Below are 13,503 nucleotides of genomic sequence, written 5' to 3' on the forward strand. Positions count from 1 at the left end.
TCATAGTAGCAGGAACTACGCGCTACGCGGGCGGAGGGGGGAGGTAGGGGGGACCATTTCAGGTCCCATTAGGAATCCGTAAAGTCCCTGTCCGGAAGTCGAGCGCTGCCGGACGTGACGTTTTACGGGTTGGCGCCCGCGGGAAAACTGGTCGCTGGCTAAGGCGGTCTCACCGTTGGGACTCGCAAGCGGCCACGAGCCTCTGGGTGGATAAATACCGGCCGAGCTCCTTCACCCGGCTGGACTATCACAAGGAGCAGGCGGCACAGCTGCGCAACCTGGTGAGCAGAGCGGGAGGGAGGCGGCCGCCACGCTCAGCAGCTTCCCGCAAAGCAGAGGGGAAGGGAGTGAGACGGGGCCCCCCAGTGCTGGTGAGGGAGTCCCCAGAGTGCAGAGTGTGTGTTGCGGGGTCCCCTTAAGCCTGGCGTGGCTACCTGAGAGAGGGCGTTATAATGGCGCCCACTGAGCTGGCGCGGGTTGTAGGAGTCGGCGCAGGGGCGGGGCGAGTGTGTTACAGCCGCGGGCCGTGATGGAGGAGACTGTGCTCTGGGACTCTGTTGCTAGTAACTAAACTCTTCATAATCATAGTGAAGTGCTTTCCAAAGAGGAGAAATTTGAACAAATGCCTCTATCCTCTCAATATATGAGTTTTTTTTTTTTTTTTTTAAGAATCGAGAGTGAAGTGGAGGATATGTTTTTGTTTTTAATCCATGCAAATAATTTAAAGTAGAGCATTATACTTCGTTTATATGCATACCAGTTTTTCTTACAGTAACGTTAATTTTCCTAGCGGCAGGATGGATGCATCTTTTACTGGATTTCTGTGGCTACTCGTACAGAGTTGGGGCTATATTTTTAGAGCAGGCTTTAAAATACTATTCCTACCTGTTAGTAAGCCTGCTTTTAAACACTGTCTTCTTAACAGATCAAGCCCCCGTGCCTATATTGTTCTTTAGTTTGATAGCACTCTCTTACTGCTGTCGTTTCCATAGCTTTGCATTCCTGGCCTTAGGTGAAGTTCTCTTGTGCTTCCCAAGTGGCCTTGCAAGGAAATTGGTGCACCTACTTCTTAGGAAGAGGACCATTTTGGGGGACCGGGTAGGAGGAGCATCTATTGCAGTTACAGAGATTGATAGGGAGTTCCTATGTTTAAGCATATAGTGTTGGGCCTTGCATGCTCTGTGTTGTGCATGTAAGTTGGGTTAAATTAATGCCCAGAAAATAGTAAACATTCCAGAGTTTGGCAAATTTTCTATTGGAGTTGGATGGTAAACAAAATGCTTTGGTACTTTAAAAGTAATTTGTTTAACCCTGTGTCACCTCAGTTTGACTAGGGTAAAATGTGTTGTTCTTTTTTTTCTTAGGTGCAGTGTGGAGACTTTCCTCACCTCTTAGTCTATGGACCATCAGGTGCTGGAAAAAAGATGAGAATTATGTGTATTCTACGAGAACTGTATGGTGTTGGGGTGGAAAAATTGAGAATTGAGCATCAAAGTATCACAGTAAGCATCTCATGTCGAGGCTTGGCAGATGTTTCTGGCAGGGATTTTCAGTCCTGGTCATGTACATACCTCACCCCCACCAAGGCTGCCTAGTGTGTGACTTAAGAATGTGTGTGTGTGTGTGTGTGTGTGTGTGTGTGCGCGCGCGCATACTCGAGAGCTCATGAACACTCGCGTACCATGTGTGTATGTGATGAGTAGAATAACGGCTGTGAATTCTCTCTTTTCCATTTTGTTTAAGACAGTTTCTTTGCCATCTCCTGCAGCAGGGTGGCTGACCCAGAATCTCCTGTCTCTGCCTCCCACCTCCCTGTGAAGGTACCCTGGGATTTTCACTAGCGCTTATAGCTTTTATGTAGCGTCTGGGGATTTGAACTCAAGTCATCATGCATGCATAGCAGGTGCATTCTACTCAGACACACACACACCCCCGCCGTCCCTGACATGCCCTTCTCTTAAGTGCTCCTCAGCTCAGCAAAATTGGCAGTTCATTACAAATAGTAGTTTGTAACTTGCCTTGATTATACTTGTTTATCTTTGACTTTGGTAAGTTGTATTTGTTTTGAAGTTACTAAGAGAATATGCCACACCTTTTTAAAGTCCTCCCGGCCTCTAATAGAGTGTCTTATGGTATTGTGTATTGAAAAAGGAAAAGTGCTTAGTGTGAATGGAATGCTCTTAATAGAATCTTCAAGAGGGTAATGTTGAGTTATCTCAGAGAAACCTTGTCTTACAAGACAAAAGAGATGAGCAAATAGAAACACGAAGTATCTTCTCATTTGGGAGACTTATTATTTAAAAAGTTATTTTCCCTCATATTACAATATAAATTTCAGTTAAATTCCCAATGTTTAAAAACTGTATGATGCCATCCTAAATTCCCTATGGAGAATACATTTCTGAAGTGAGTTAAAGTTGTAAATAAGATACTTAAAGTGCATTTGTTCCCTTATCTCATCTGTGGAATCAGATTATGTACCACAAACTAGCTTAAGGGAGGGTGGATTTATTTGAAGGGAGAGAGAGGAGGGAGGGAGAGAGACAGACAGACAGACTATTGAGATATATTGATTTTGAGAAATAGAAATTGAGTCCTGAGTTTGAAGTAATTTCAGAAGGTTTAGTCTGTGGTCAGTGGACTGTGTCTTTAAGTCCATCATGCAGCAGAAAAGTTATAGGGGTGGGGTGTAAGTGTATGAAGGAGGAACTTCCTCTGTCAGTGGAGGGGTAGCAGAGCTAGAGGCAGGAAGGAACCAGGCACATTTATGCCCAACGATCCGCTCCAGTACCACGGTCTACCTCTTGTAGGCAGGCCCTACTCCCTAACATTTCCAGAACATCCCAAACACAGCACCATCTGAGCACTTAAGTCTGTAGGGACATGGCACATTCAAACTGACATGGGACTTCTTTTACAAGATGGCAAATCAGAGTTTGACTGTAAAACAGTAAGGTAATAATTTGACCTGTGAAAGCAAATAGCCCACAAACATGCAGGGTGTATTTCAAATTAGTGGAAAGAATGAGGCAGCATAGCTAGTCATCTACTGGAGGAAAGTAAAGATGAATGCTGTGTCATACAGCTATGATATAAAGACCTTTGATGAAATACTGTCTTAGAATGACATGTCTTAGACTCTGTGAGCTCCCCATGGGCAGGGAAGCCATGGAGAACATGGAAACTACAGAAAAGATGTGGCTGTTTAGTGCATGTGGCTTTACGTCTGTAAGACAGGGGATAAGCCGAATTAGCAGAGAGTGATTGGCATAAAGTATTCTATTAAACAGCAGGAAGATAACTTGGTCAAAACCAACAAGTAATCACAGTGCAGTGTGAGTGGCCAGTAACTGGAGCTTTGGAGTGGCCCAGCAGTGTGAGTCTGTTCTGTATTAGAAAACAGCAAGATCAGAATCCAGTCAGTGAAACTGAATAGCCAGACATGTTAGATTCTTGCTCAGCTGATGGGGCTGTAGTCAGGGGACACAGATATACAGAGTGTCAACATAGTGAAAATCCATATGGGTAATTAGCTGTAGACTGTGCATGTTATGAGTTGATATACAGTCATGGCCTCCAGCAGTTTTCTGAAAAGGATTGCAAAGACATAGTAGGAAAGCAAAATAGGTATGTGTGAAATTCCCTCTTTTTATATTTTTTCCATGAAACACTGATCCTATTAATGTATTTTTCCTTTATTTCTCTGTTAATATGGAAGACTGCAGATAGTTGACAGTGGTGATTTGCTGATACATAAAAAAGGGAAGACAGCCGATCAGTAAATGTTGAGGAGATTCTTGTTTCATTCATAGACTCCATCTAAAAAAAAATTGAAATCAGCACATTGCCAGTAACTACCACCTTGAAGTTAATCCCAGGTAAATTCCTACTAAATATTTTTTATAAAAGTAGCTAGAAATTAACAATGTTAGCAGAAAAGGAGTTTTGCAGTCTCTGTCCTCCAGATTATAGTTTTGTTTTTTAATAATATTGTCTATGTAGAAGCACAGGATATAAGCAGATTAAAGTAAAGCAGCTTGCTTGACACAGCCTGGTGCTTGCTCTACTGTGCTCTTAGTGCATTCAAGTCTATGCCATCAACAGAGCTTACTCTTTTCCCATAATTCTTGCATGAATTCTGTTAGTGATCTTGATTTATTCGGTGCTGATGAGCATGCGCAAAGCTGTCTAAAAAGTTGATCCTGTTTGGAATGAGCATGGCTGCAGGCTGCACTAGTTTGTGTTTCAGTGTCCCAGTTAGAGTGGTGTGATGGCTACCAAGCATTGCCGGGATGTCCTGCTGGGGATGGGTGCACACCGGGGACGAACGTTGCAGATCAGAGCTGGGAAAATGGTCAGGGTTTTGTGTGGCCTAGGCATTCTTGGAGGAGTACAGATCAGAGGCCCTTAGGGCAGGGGCCACCATGGACCATGTTGCTGAGGTGAGTGCTTGTGTAAAGGAAGGGGTGTAGTGGAGAGCACGGAAGGAGGAGTTGAAAGATCTTGCTTATGTGGATTTGGCGGCAGGACCCTTGTGTGCTGTATATGAACCTCAGAGTAACCCTGAGAGGGTTCATCAAGGGAAAGATTGCGAATAGATCAAATTATAAAACTAAACATGTTTGCTCTATAGGCAACTTGGGAATTATTCTAACTTCTTGGCTGGGAAAATGGTTGCCAGCATCCAGCTGTTATGATCCAGCTGTGGCCAGCAGAGGAAACCTTAAGGGCTGTGTGGGTAACAAAGTAATTGACAAGTAGGATGTAATTAGGTCTTCACTTTCTGTACTGAGTAGTGTATCAAGATATTTGTTAAACTGTTAGTTTTGTTGTTCAAGTAATAATAAACTACTGTGAGAGCACACAGAATATTTTTAGTAGTAATACATTTTAAACTTGTTAAGGAGCCTAAAACATCTCAATTTTAAAGGTTTATGAGTATAATTAGATATTACTAGTTTCAACAACAGCAAAAAAGATGTCACCACAAGGCCTTCAATTGTAGCCAAGCATGATGGTAAACTCTGGAGGCTGATGTCAGCGTGTCTCCCAAAACAAAGCAAAAGAAGGCCAACTTCTGGCATTTCTCATGTAATAACAGATTAAGAATGAGGGTATATTTTAGTTGGTGAGTATTTGCATCCATATAACCAACATTCTGCTGTTGTGTAGTGATGCAGGGAACAGTGACCGGGTGGTTATTCAGGAGATGCTGAAGACAGAGGCACAGTCACAACAGCTTGAAACAAGCTCACAAAGAGACTTCAAAGGTAGGTGGTGAGGAGACTTTCTTTGAGGCTGTGGAGTGACAGGGCTCTTTTCTTATTGGAGCTAGAAATGAATACATGCTGGGCATCCATGTGTATGTCCTTAATTACAGCACTGGGGAGGCAAAGGATTTCAAGGCCAGCCTCGTTTACAGAGTGACCTAGCTCAAGATAGCCGGGCTGCATAGAGAGATCTGTCTCAAAAGAAAAGAAAAATGAATGTGAGCCCTGGTTTCTGCTTATGGTGTTTAGTCTTATGGTATTCAGTCTTCTGTCTGTGGTGCCTGTTTGACATTTCAGAGCAAGGTAATGGGAGCCCACCTCATTTAAAATAAAAAGCAATGCCATTTCAAAATAACACTCTATGACCAAAGTTTCCTGTTGTCAATTGTGAACAAAGAAAATAAAACTAGCTGCAATTGCATTTCCTAGACAGCCACTATTGACAGTGACTTTTGCCTGCCAGTATTTTTTATATACATGTTATTCTTACACATAAGAATTTCTGATGACAAAATGGCAGCATTTGATGTCAAATTCTTCTTCTGGGGGACAGTATACATTTGTATTTCTCCAAAACATTTATCTAATCTCCATGTTATTTTTTACCTTTGTCATTTTGGAGAAAATAGCATTTTTGTTTTTATATTTTCTTCTGTTATGTATTTATTATTTGAATTATTTATAGTTATTTTTAGCCCATTTCTTTTGTGTATACATGTTTGTGGTGTGTGGGGCCGTGATGTGATGATGTACAATGCACATGTGTGCAAGTGCACGTGCATGGCGGCAGTTGACACTTCCTGTCTTCCTAGCTCATTCTTCACCTTATGTTTGAGGTGAGGTCTCGCTGAGTCTGGAGCTCACTGATTTTGGCTATGCTGACAGGGCTGTGAGTTCCTGGGATACCCCTGTTTCTGCTTCCCCAGCTCTGTACGTGGGCACTGGGCCTGAACTCAGGTACTTGTACTTCCAAAGTTTTCCATTAAGTTTATGGCTATATGAAAATAATGGTTTTCTTGGAACTTTGAATTCAATTGGTTCTTTTCTGTTGACCATTTTACAAAAAATAAATGTGAATTTAAATTAAAAAAAAAAGGGCTTTCTTGTAGTGTTTGAAAGTAGGAGGCCAGAGAGGGATTGGGTCTCAGGTGGGCCCCATATTTTATTTTCAGGAAGCAGTGAAGCACATAACCCTGTGCTGCGGTCTCTACCTCTTTGTTTTTCCTGCCACTCTGCATCCTTGTTCTTGTCTCATTGTTGCTCTGTTCAGCCACTTCCATTGCCGGGCTCTGTGTGGAGCGTCATTGTAGCATTTTCAGAACCAACCACTTGCCCAGGCTTTACTGTGTTGGGCCCTGTGCAACCTGCTTCTCCCGCTTACAACTTCTGCTTTGCTATTGGCTGTGATTCCCAGTGTGTCCTTTGGGTACTTTGGGGCGTCACATCCTAACAGCTGGGGCAAGTGTTGTGGATCCCTCCTTTCTCTCCCATTTGAGCACGATGCCGCTTCGTTGTCACTGTTTGTTCCTATCAGCTTCAATGTGGCTGTAGTATGACTTAAATGCTGAGGCGGCTGTGACTGTGAGCTCGTTTAAGTGGAACCTGTTGCCGCTGCTATCCTTTGGAAGCAGCTTGTTTTTGCAAGTTAGATTTTTCCGCTGCCTATGCATTGTTCCTGAGCCACTTAAGACTGACCGGTCCTAGGATGCATCCAAATCCTCCTGTTGGCTACACCCAATGGCTATGACTCTTGTAATGGAGATTTGCAAAGTCTTAGTGAATTTTTTAGAATTTACAGTGCAATGCAGCACATTCAGGTCTTGCAACTTTGTTACCAGTGGTAACGGCTGTAGTGACATTCCTAATTTAACTTCACTGTGACCCTGTAGTGACATTCCTAATTTAACTTCACTGTGACCAATGTTTCTTAGTCTTTTTTTTTTATAAAAAAATAAAAAATACTCTTCTAAATCTAATCTGTCCCTTTCAAAGGTAAAAGTGGACTATCAGTCATCTATTTAGGATTAAGGCCTTGTCTCTCAAGCCTTAATGTGAAGCTGGTTTCTTTCTTTTTGACTCAGTGGTATTATTGACAGAAGTGGATAAACTCACAAAGGATGCTCAGCATAGCATGCCTTGCGCAGAACCATGGAGAAGTACATGTCCACCTGCAGGCTGATCTTGTGCTGTAATTCTACGTCCAAGATGATACCCCCGATCCGCAGTAGGTGCCTGGCAGTTCGTGTGCCTGCTCCCAGCATCGAAGATGTAAGTCAGGTTAAGCTTTTCAGAAATACTTGCTCCAGTTTTGCTTTCTGAAATATAGTGACACTTATTGGTTATTGAAGGGCAGCTACAGATAGAGCTGTAGGCCAGCCATTAGTAGGTGCGGAGTGATAGTGATGTGTTTAATAGTGAATGCAAATACAGAACATGCTCTCTTTCACTAGTCTTTTACTCTTAACAGATGAGCAATCACCAAGCTATGTGATGTCTCCAGAAGAATTTGGTATCTTCTACCTCAAGCTGATTTACTTAGTTATAGGGGGAAATGTGAGCATCAAGGAAGGAGATGACATGAGAATCCTGGTCCCTCTGGGGGAGTCAGTACACTATTTCCCTTTTCATTTTAACAGCTGTTAGTCACATGCACCTGTTTCTCACAGTAGACAGCTTTCCCACTGACAATAGAGAGGGGAAGATTATGTGCATCAGCTCCATGTGTCACTTTCCTGTTCATAGTAGATACTGAGAGATCGCACACAGCAGCAGCATATGGTGCCCTGCGGGAGGCAGAGCAGCACTGACAGGGCTACATATCAGTGTTAGCAGGAGTTAAACATCCTCATTGTGATTTTCCTCCGTTAATGTGTCTCACAGATTTGCAGTGTATTATCTGCTGTCTGCAAGAAGGAAGCTCTGGCCCTTCCCTCGAAATTGGCTCATAGACTGGCCGAGAAGTCCTGCAGAAACCTCAGAAAAGCCTTACTTATGTGTGAAGCTTGCAGAGTGCAGCAGTGAGTGGGGCTGTTACCACAGGGAGCGTTCTGGGACATGGGAGTGTCTTGTTCATTGATTTCTTTTTGTTTCACAGATACTCTTTTACTGAAGACCAAGAAATCCCCGAGACAGACTGGGAGGTGTATCTGAAGGAGACTGCCAATGCTATTGTCAGTCAGCAGACGCCACAAAGGTAAAACAGTGTGAGGGAGGCAGAGATACCATGACATTTACAAGTATAAACTAATCTTGAGCCTTATTTGAAAGGAAAAAAACCAGCACTTAAGATCTAAAATATAGTAGCCAAAGTACTTAGTGTGGTTTTCCGTGATCTGTCAACATATAAAATTGAACCATACTTAATAAATTTTGGACTGTTTTCTTTTTTGTTCCAGAATGTTCAGTAGCTTAGTTTTAGTCCACAGCATGGATTCCCTAGTGTGGTTAGATTGAATGAACAATCGTAATTGCTGTACTTGCTTTGAAATTGATGCAGAATGTGCTAGAAAGACACTGTGCTTCCAGCTCTCATCCTAATTTAACCAAACATCCTAGGCAGGTGCCTTCACCTTAGGTTCCCAGCCTTTTCATTTGCTGTTCTGCACAAGGGTACTTGTGCTTTGTTACAGAGAACAAAGAGTTTGTGCGATACAGCTCTGGAACTAGGAAACATGCCATGTCCAAGGATAGAGTCTGGGAAGAGAAGTACAAAGCACTTAGAAAACTTCATTTTGTCATGAATTCTAAAGTTGTTCTTGCTGGGTCCACCTGTGGGTCTGTTACTCACAGTGTACAGTACTGAGCATGCCTCCATTGCTAGTTTGCCTTATGGCAGTTTGACTAAGACAGTCTGTTTATCTGAACAACTTGGTCAGGTTTGAAGTTCCCTTGTTACCTCAGTATAGCATTTCTTCAGGCTCGTGGGAGCACAGCCTCATCCTTGGGCCTTAGGGGTAGTTGATCATTTTAAGTGCAGAATAGACCTGAGTGCCGGCACCAGAGAGAACCTGACTGTCCTGCTTGAGATGAAAGTCTTGGTGAGAGCAGCGAGCACTTCTCTTGTCGGTTGTGTCTGATGAGTTAGGGTTTTACAGGCTTCTTACCAGCATCACTCAGTGGAGCTGGGCAGTGAGGCATCCTGGGTACTCCTGTGCAGTGGAGCTGGGTAGTGAGACATCCTGGGTACTCCTGTGCAGTGGAGCTGGGCAGTGAGGCATCCTGGGTACTCCTGTGCAGTGGAGCCGGGTAGTGAGACATCCTGGGTGCTCCTGTGCAGTGGAGCCGGGCAGTGAGGCATCCTGGGTACTCCTGTGCAGTGGAGCCGGGCAGTGAGGCATCCTGGGTACTCCTGTGCAGTGGAGCCGGGCAGTGAGGCATCCTGGGTACTCCTGTGCAGTGGAGCCGGGCAGTGAGGCATCCTGGGTACTCCTGTGCAGTGGAGCCGGGCAGTAAGGCATCCTGGGTGCTCCTGTGCAGTGGAGCCGGGCAGTGAGGCATCCTGGGTACTCCTGTGCAGTGGAGCCGGGCAGTGAGGCATCCTGGGTGCTCCTGTGCAGTGGAGCCGGGCAGTGAGGCATCCTGGGTACTCCTGTGCAGTGTAGCCGGGCAGTGAGGCATCCTGGGTGCTCCTGTGCAGTGGAGCCGGGCAGTGAGGCATCCTGGGTACTCCTGTGCAGTGTAGCCGGGAAGTGAGGCATCCTGGGTACTCCTGTGCAGTGGAGCCGGGCAGTGAGGCATCCTGGGTACTCCTGTGCAGTGGAGCTGGGCAGTGAAGTATCTTGGGTACTCCTGTACTATACTCTGCCTGTGGGATGGAAAGGAGCTTGAATGTCTACTTATAAGAAAACTTTTAAATCCCTTTCTTGATTGACATGGAGTGGAATCGGCAGTAGCTTACTGAGAACTGTGGGTAGTTGTTTTCACTTTTGGTCAGAACCTTGGGAGAATATTGTTGTTTATTCTTGTTCTGACATGCAATGTGTGCATTTCCTTCACCCACTCTTGAAAGTGTCATCAGGAAGGCTTGAGTTAAGGGTTCACAGGTTTGGCCCCCGTGTTGGCTTAGCTTGGCTGTGCTTCCCTGGGAGCTCTGTCCCTTCTATACTAGGCAGCTTGTGTCCCTGCTGTGTTGTTTATATACTTTTTGCTCATATCCCCTCATCACTTGGGTGATTGACGGTGGCTGTCTAGTCTTCACAGCCACTCTGGATACTTAAGGCGTACAATTCAGTTGTGTGTAGAGAAGATGCATTAACATAGCGCTTGGTATATCAGTAAAGTGAGTGTCTTCAGGTCCTGATATGAATCAGCTTTACATTTCAAGATCATTTTTCTTCTTTAAAGTTATTATCTCTCTCTCTCTCTAAATATGTGTGTATACAGCCATGATTGTGTCAGTATCTGGAGATCAGAGAATGACTTCCGAGAGTCCCCTCCACCATGGGTTCTAAAGGATCAAACTCAGGTCCTCAGGTTTGTACAAGAAACAGATTATTCACCAAACTTGTCAGGCCCTGGAATCTTGATTTCTCTCTAGTAGTCTTGTGAGTGATATAATAGCCCTTATTATAAATACCTATTGTTAAAAAGGTATGAAAAAAAAACCTTTTTAAAAATTGAATTGGTCCATGACCATGGTGGTGTATCCTAGGAGGCTGAGGGTGGAAGATTGCTCCTGATTCAAAGCCAGCATGAGCTACACCGTGAGGTCCAGGCCACTTGGGCCACAGAATGAGACTGTCTGAAAAGACAAACTAAAGTAGGTGGAGCTTGGGCTGTCTCTCCTTCATACAGCACAAGCCATCAAGGTGATATAGCAAGTAAGAAAATGGACCTGTACTGGTTGGTGTGTTAAAATTGCTTCTTACTTTTTATCACAAAGTAGCAATTTCTTTGTTTTATATAGGCTCCTTGAAGTCCATGGGAGGCTCTATGAGCTTCTAACTCATTGTATTCCTCCTGAGATAATAATGAAGGTAAGTAGCCCTGTTTTATGTCCTGAACTTTTATAACTGTAAGCTGGACACTGGCTGCGTGATCACAAAACTTTTGAAATGCTGAGATATATCATTATTGCTAGCATTTCAGTAATCCTGTGCATTAGGGGAGCACTGAAGAAGGAAGGGAGGACCCCAGTGTGACAGTAATCCTGTGCATTAGGGGAGCACTGAAGAAGGAAAGGAGGACCCCAGTGTGACAGTATGTGATAGAGAGTGATAAGGGGGACAAGTGAAGAAGATTTCATAGTGTTGTGAGTTTTTAGAAGAAGGAAAGGGGGATAATAATAATGGAAGTGAGCTATGCACAGTATGGACAGCTGCTCAGGGAAAGGCCCTCCTCAGCTGACACATGGAAGAATGAGACTGAAGACAGGTACAGTCTAGGCCTTATAGGATTGGCCTACTGGCCACTTGGCTAAGTTTACTGATTTTGGATATTGGGGCATTTGTGGGATTTTGTTTGTTTCTGTCAAAATGGCACAGTAATGTGAACAAAATTAAATGATACTGAAAAGGCAGAGAAAAATGTGCTCTCTTACATACAGGAGTTAATGCTGTGAATAGATTTCTGTTCTTTTCACCTAGTAACAAGTGCCGTGTGTGCGTGCGTGCATGGGTGTTACTAGTGTATAGTCTGTTCATTCTATTGAGTTTTCATTCAACAGTATAGGATAAATGATACCTCATTGTATGACCATGTCAATTTCTTGAAGATGAGCTTTTTGGTGAAAATTTGGATTGTCTATAGATTATTATTATTTTTATAATGAATGTGGCAGTAACTACCTTTGTGCTTAGATCCTTGGACTCCTATGCAACTGCGTATAGCTGCTCTCAAGTTATGTTAGGTTTCTTCCTGGTAAACACATTATAAGTTGAACATGTTATGTCTCAGAATGGCATAGCCAGATATTGTGGCCACACCTCTAGCTCCAGCCACTGGAATGAAGTATAAGGATATTTTGAGCACATCAACCTGGGTAACAGTGAGACTTGGTCTCTTAGCACCACTTACTTGCCCATCAGCAGCACAGGTTAGTGATGATATGTTGTAGGGTATTGACTATTGCCATCAGGATTATGTGGTACTGGCATTGCTCCCTGCTTGGTACCAGGGTCTCAAGAGAATATTATAGTACATATTTCTAGTATGGAAAAAGAGTATGTGTGCATTTATAATTTATATATGTATATATATTCTTAAATACATATGTACAACCTGCTCAGTCTGCATACTGTCAGTTTGCAGTTTCTGCTGCATGTACTTTATTTTGCATTATCAATAAAGCCAAAACCTCATGCTGTGGCAAGGGGCTTTCTGTGTTTGGCAATGGAAGACCTTGAATAAATACCAGGTTTTGTTACACATGTTGGTTTTAGGTTTTTTGGCTTTGATTCACACAAATGAAATAACATCTTTCTCTTATACATATATACATATGTTTGTATATATTCGCCTGCATATACATATAAAAACTATATTAAAGCTTTATCTTTTGTGAGTGAGAGGCATAAGCATGTTTGGCTATTTTCCTCATGATTGCGCTTTATGTCACCCTCACTTCCTGTAGGGCCTACTTTCAGAACTCTTATATAACTGTGATGGGCAGCTGAAAGGGGAAGTGGCACAGATGGCAGGCTATTATGAGCATCGACTACAGCTGGGCAGCAAAGCCATTTACCATTTGGAAGCATTTGTGGCCAAGTTTATGGCACTTTATAAGAAGTTCATGGAGGATGGACTGGAAGGCATGATGTTCTGACTCAGCCAACAGGTCTTCCAAACACCTCAGATTGGGTTTATGTACATTTATGCTGGGCTGTTGGTACAGTAAACTAGCTTTACTTATGGATTGTTATTGCTGTTTTAATTCTCTCCTAAGTATAAATCTCATTTTTAAAATTTTTATGTGTATGAATGTTTGCATTGTGATTATGTGTGCTTGTGTACCATGTGAATGCCTGGTGCCTCAAGAGGCCAAAAGAGGATCTTGAATCCCCTGGAACTGGAGTTATAGATCGTGTGACTACCTTGTACATACTGAGAACCAAACCTGTTGGTTCAGTTTATTAACAATTAACCTTTATTATACAACCCAACTAGCATATACAAGAAGGAAAAAAGGTTAAAGGGACAGAAGATTAAAACCTCCTGGAATCCGTTCGGCAGGACGGGTCCTTAGGTGTCTCAGTCCCATGAGCTGGTTCGGTCCTCTCCTCTCTCTCCGCGCCTT

At 43.3% G+C, this 13,503-nt stretch overlaps 1 pseudogene across 1 annotated transcript; it reads left to right on the forward strand.

The window, feature by feature from the left end:
• Window positions 1-116: 116 nt before the first annotated feature.
• Window positions 117-13,114, forward strand: LOC311591773 (replication factor C subunit 3-like; annotated as a pseudogene). Its single transcript, XR_014783598.1, has 9 exons — window positions 117-281; window positions 1,365-1,502; window positions 3,813-3,878; window positions 5,173-5,270; window positions 7,352-7,538; window positions 8,151-8,287; window positions 8,365-8,463; window positions 11,176-11,245; window positions 12,841-13,114. The product of XR_014783598.1 is annotated as a replication factor C subunit 3-like (transcript).
• Window positions 13,115-13,503: the final 389 nt, after the last annotated feature.

The sequence above is a fragment of the Acomys minous genome (assembly GCF_964271855.1).
Source record: "Acomys minous genome assembly, contig: scaffold_19, whole genome shotgun sequence".
In the NCBI taxonomy this organism is placed as follows: domain Eukaryota; kingdom Metazoa; phylum Chordata; class Mammalia; order Rodentia; family Muridae; genus Acomys; species Acomys minous.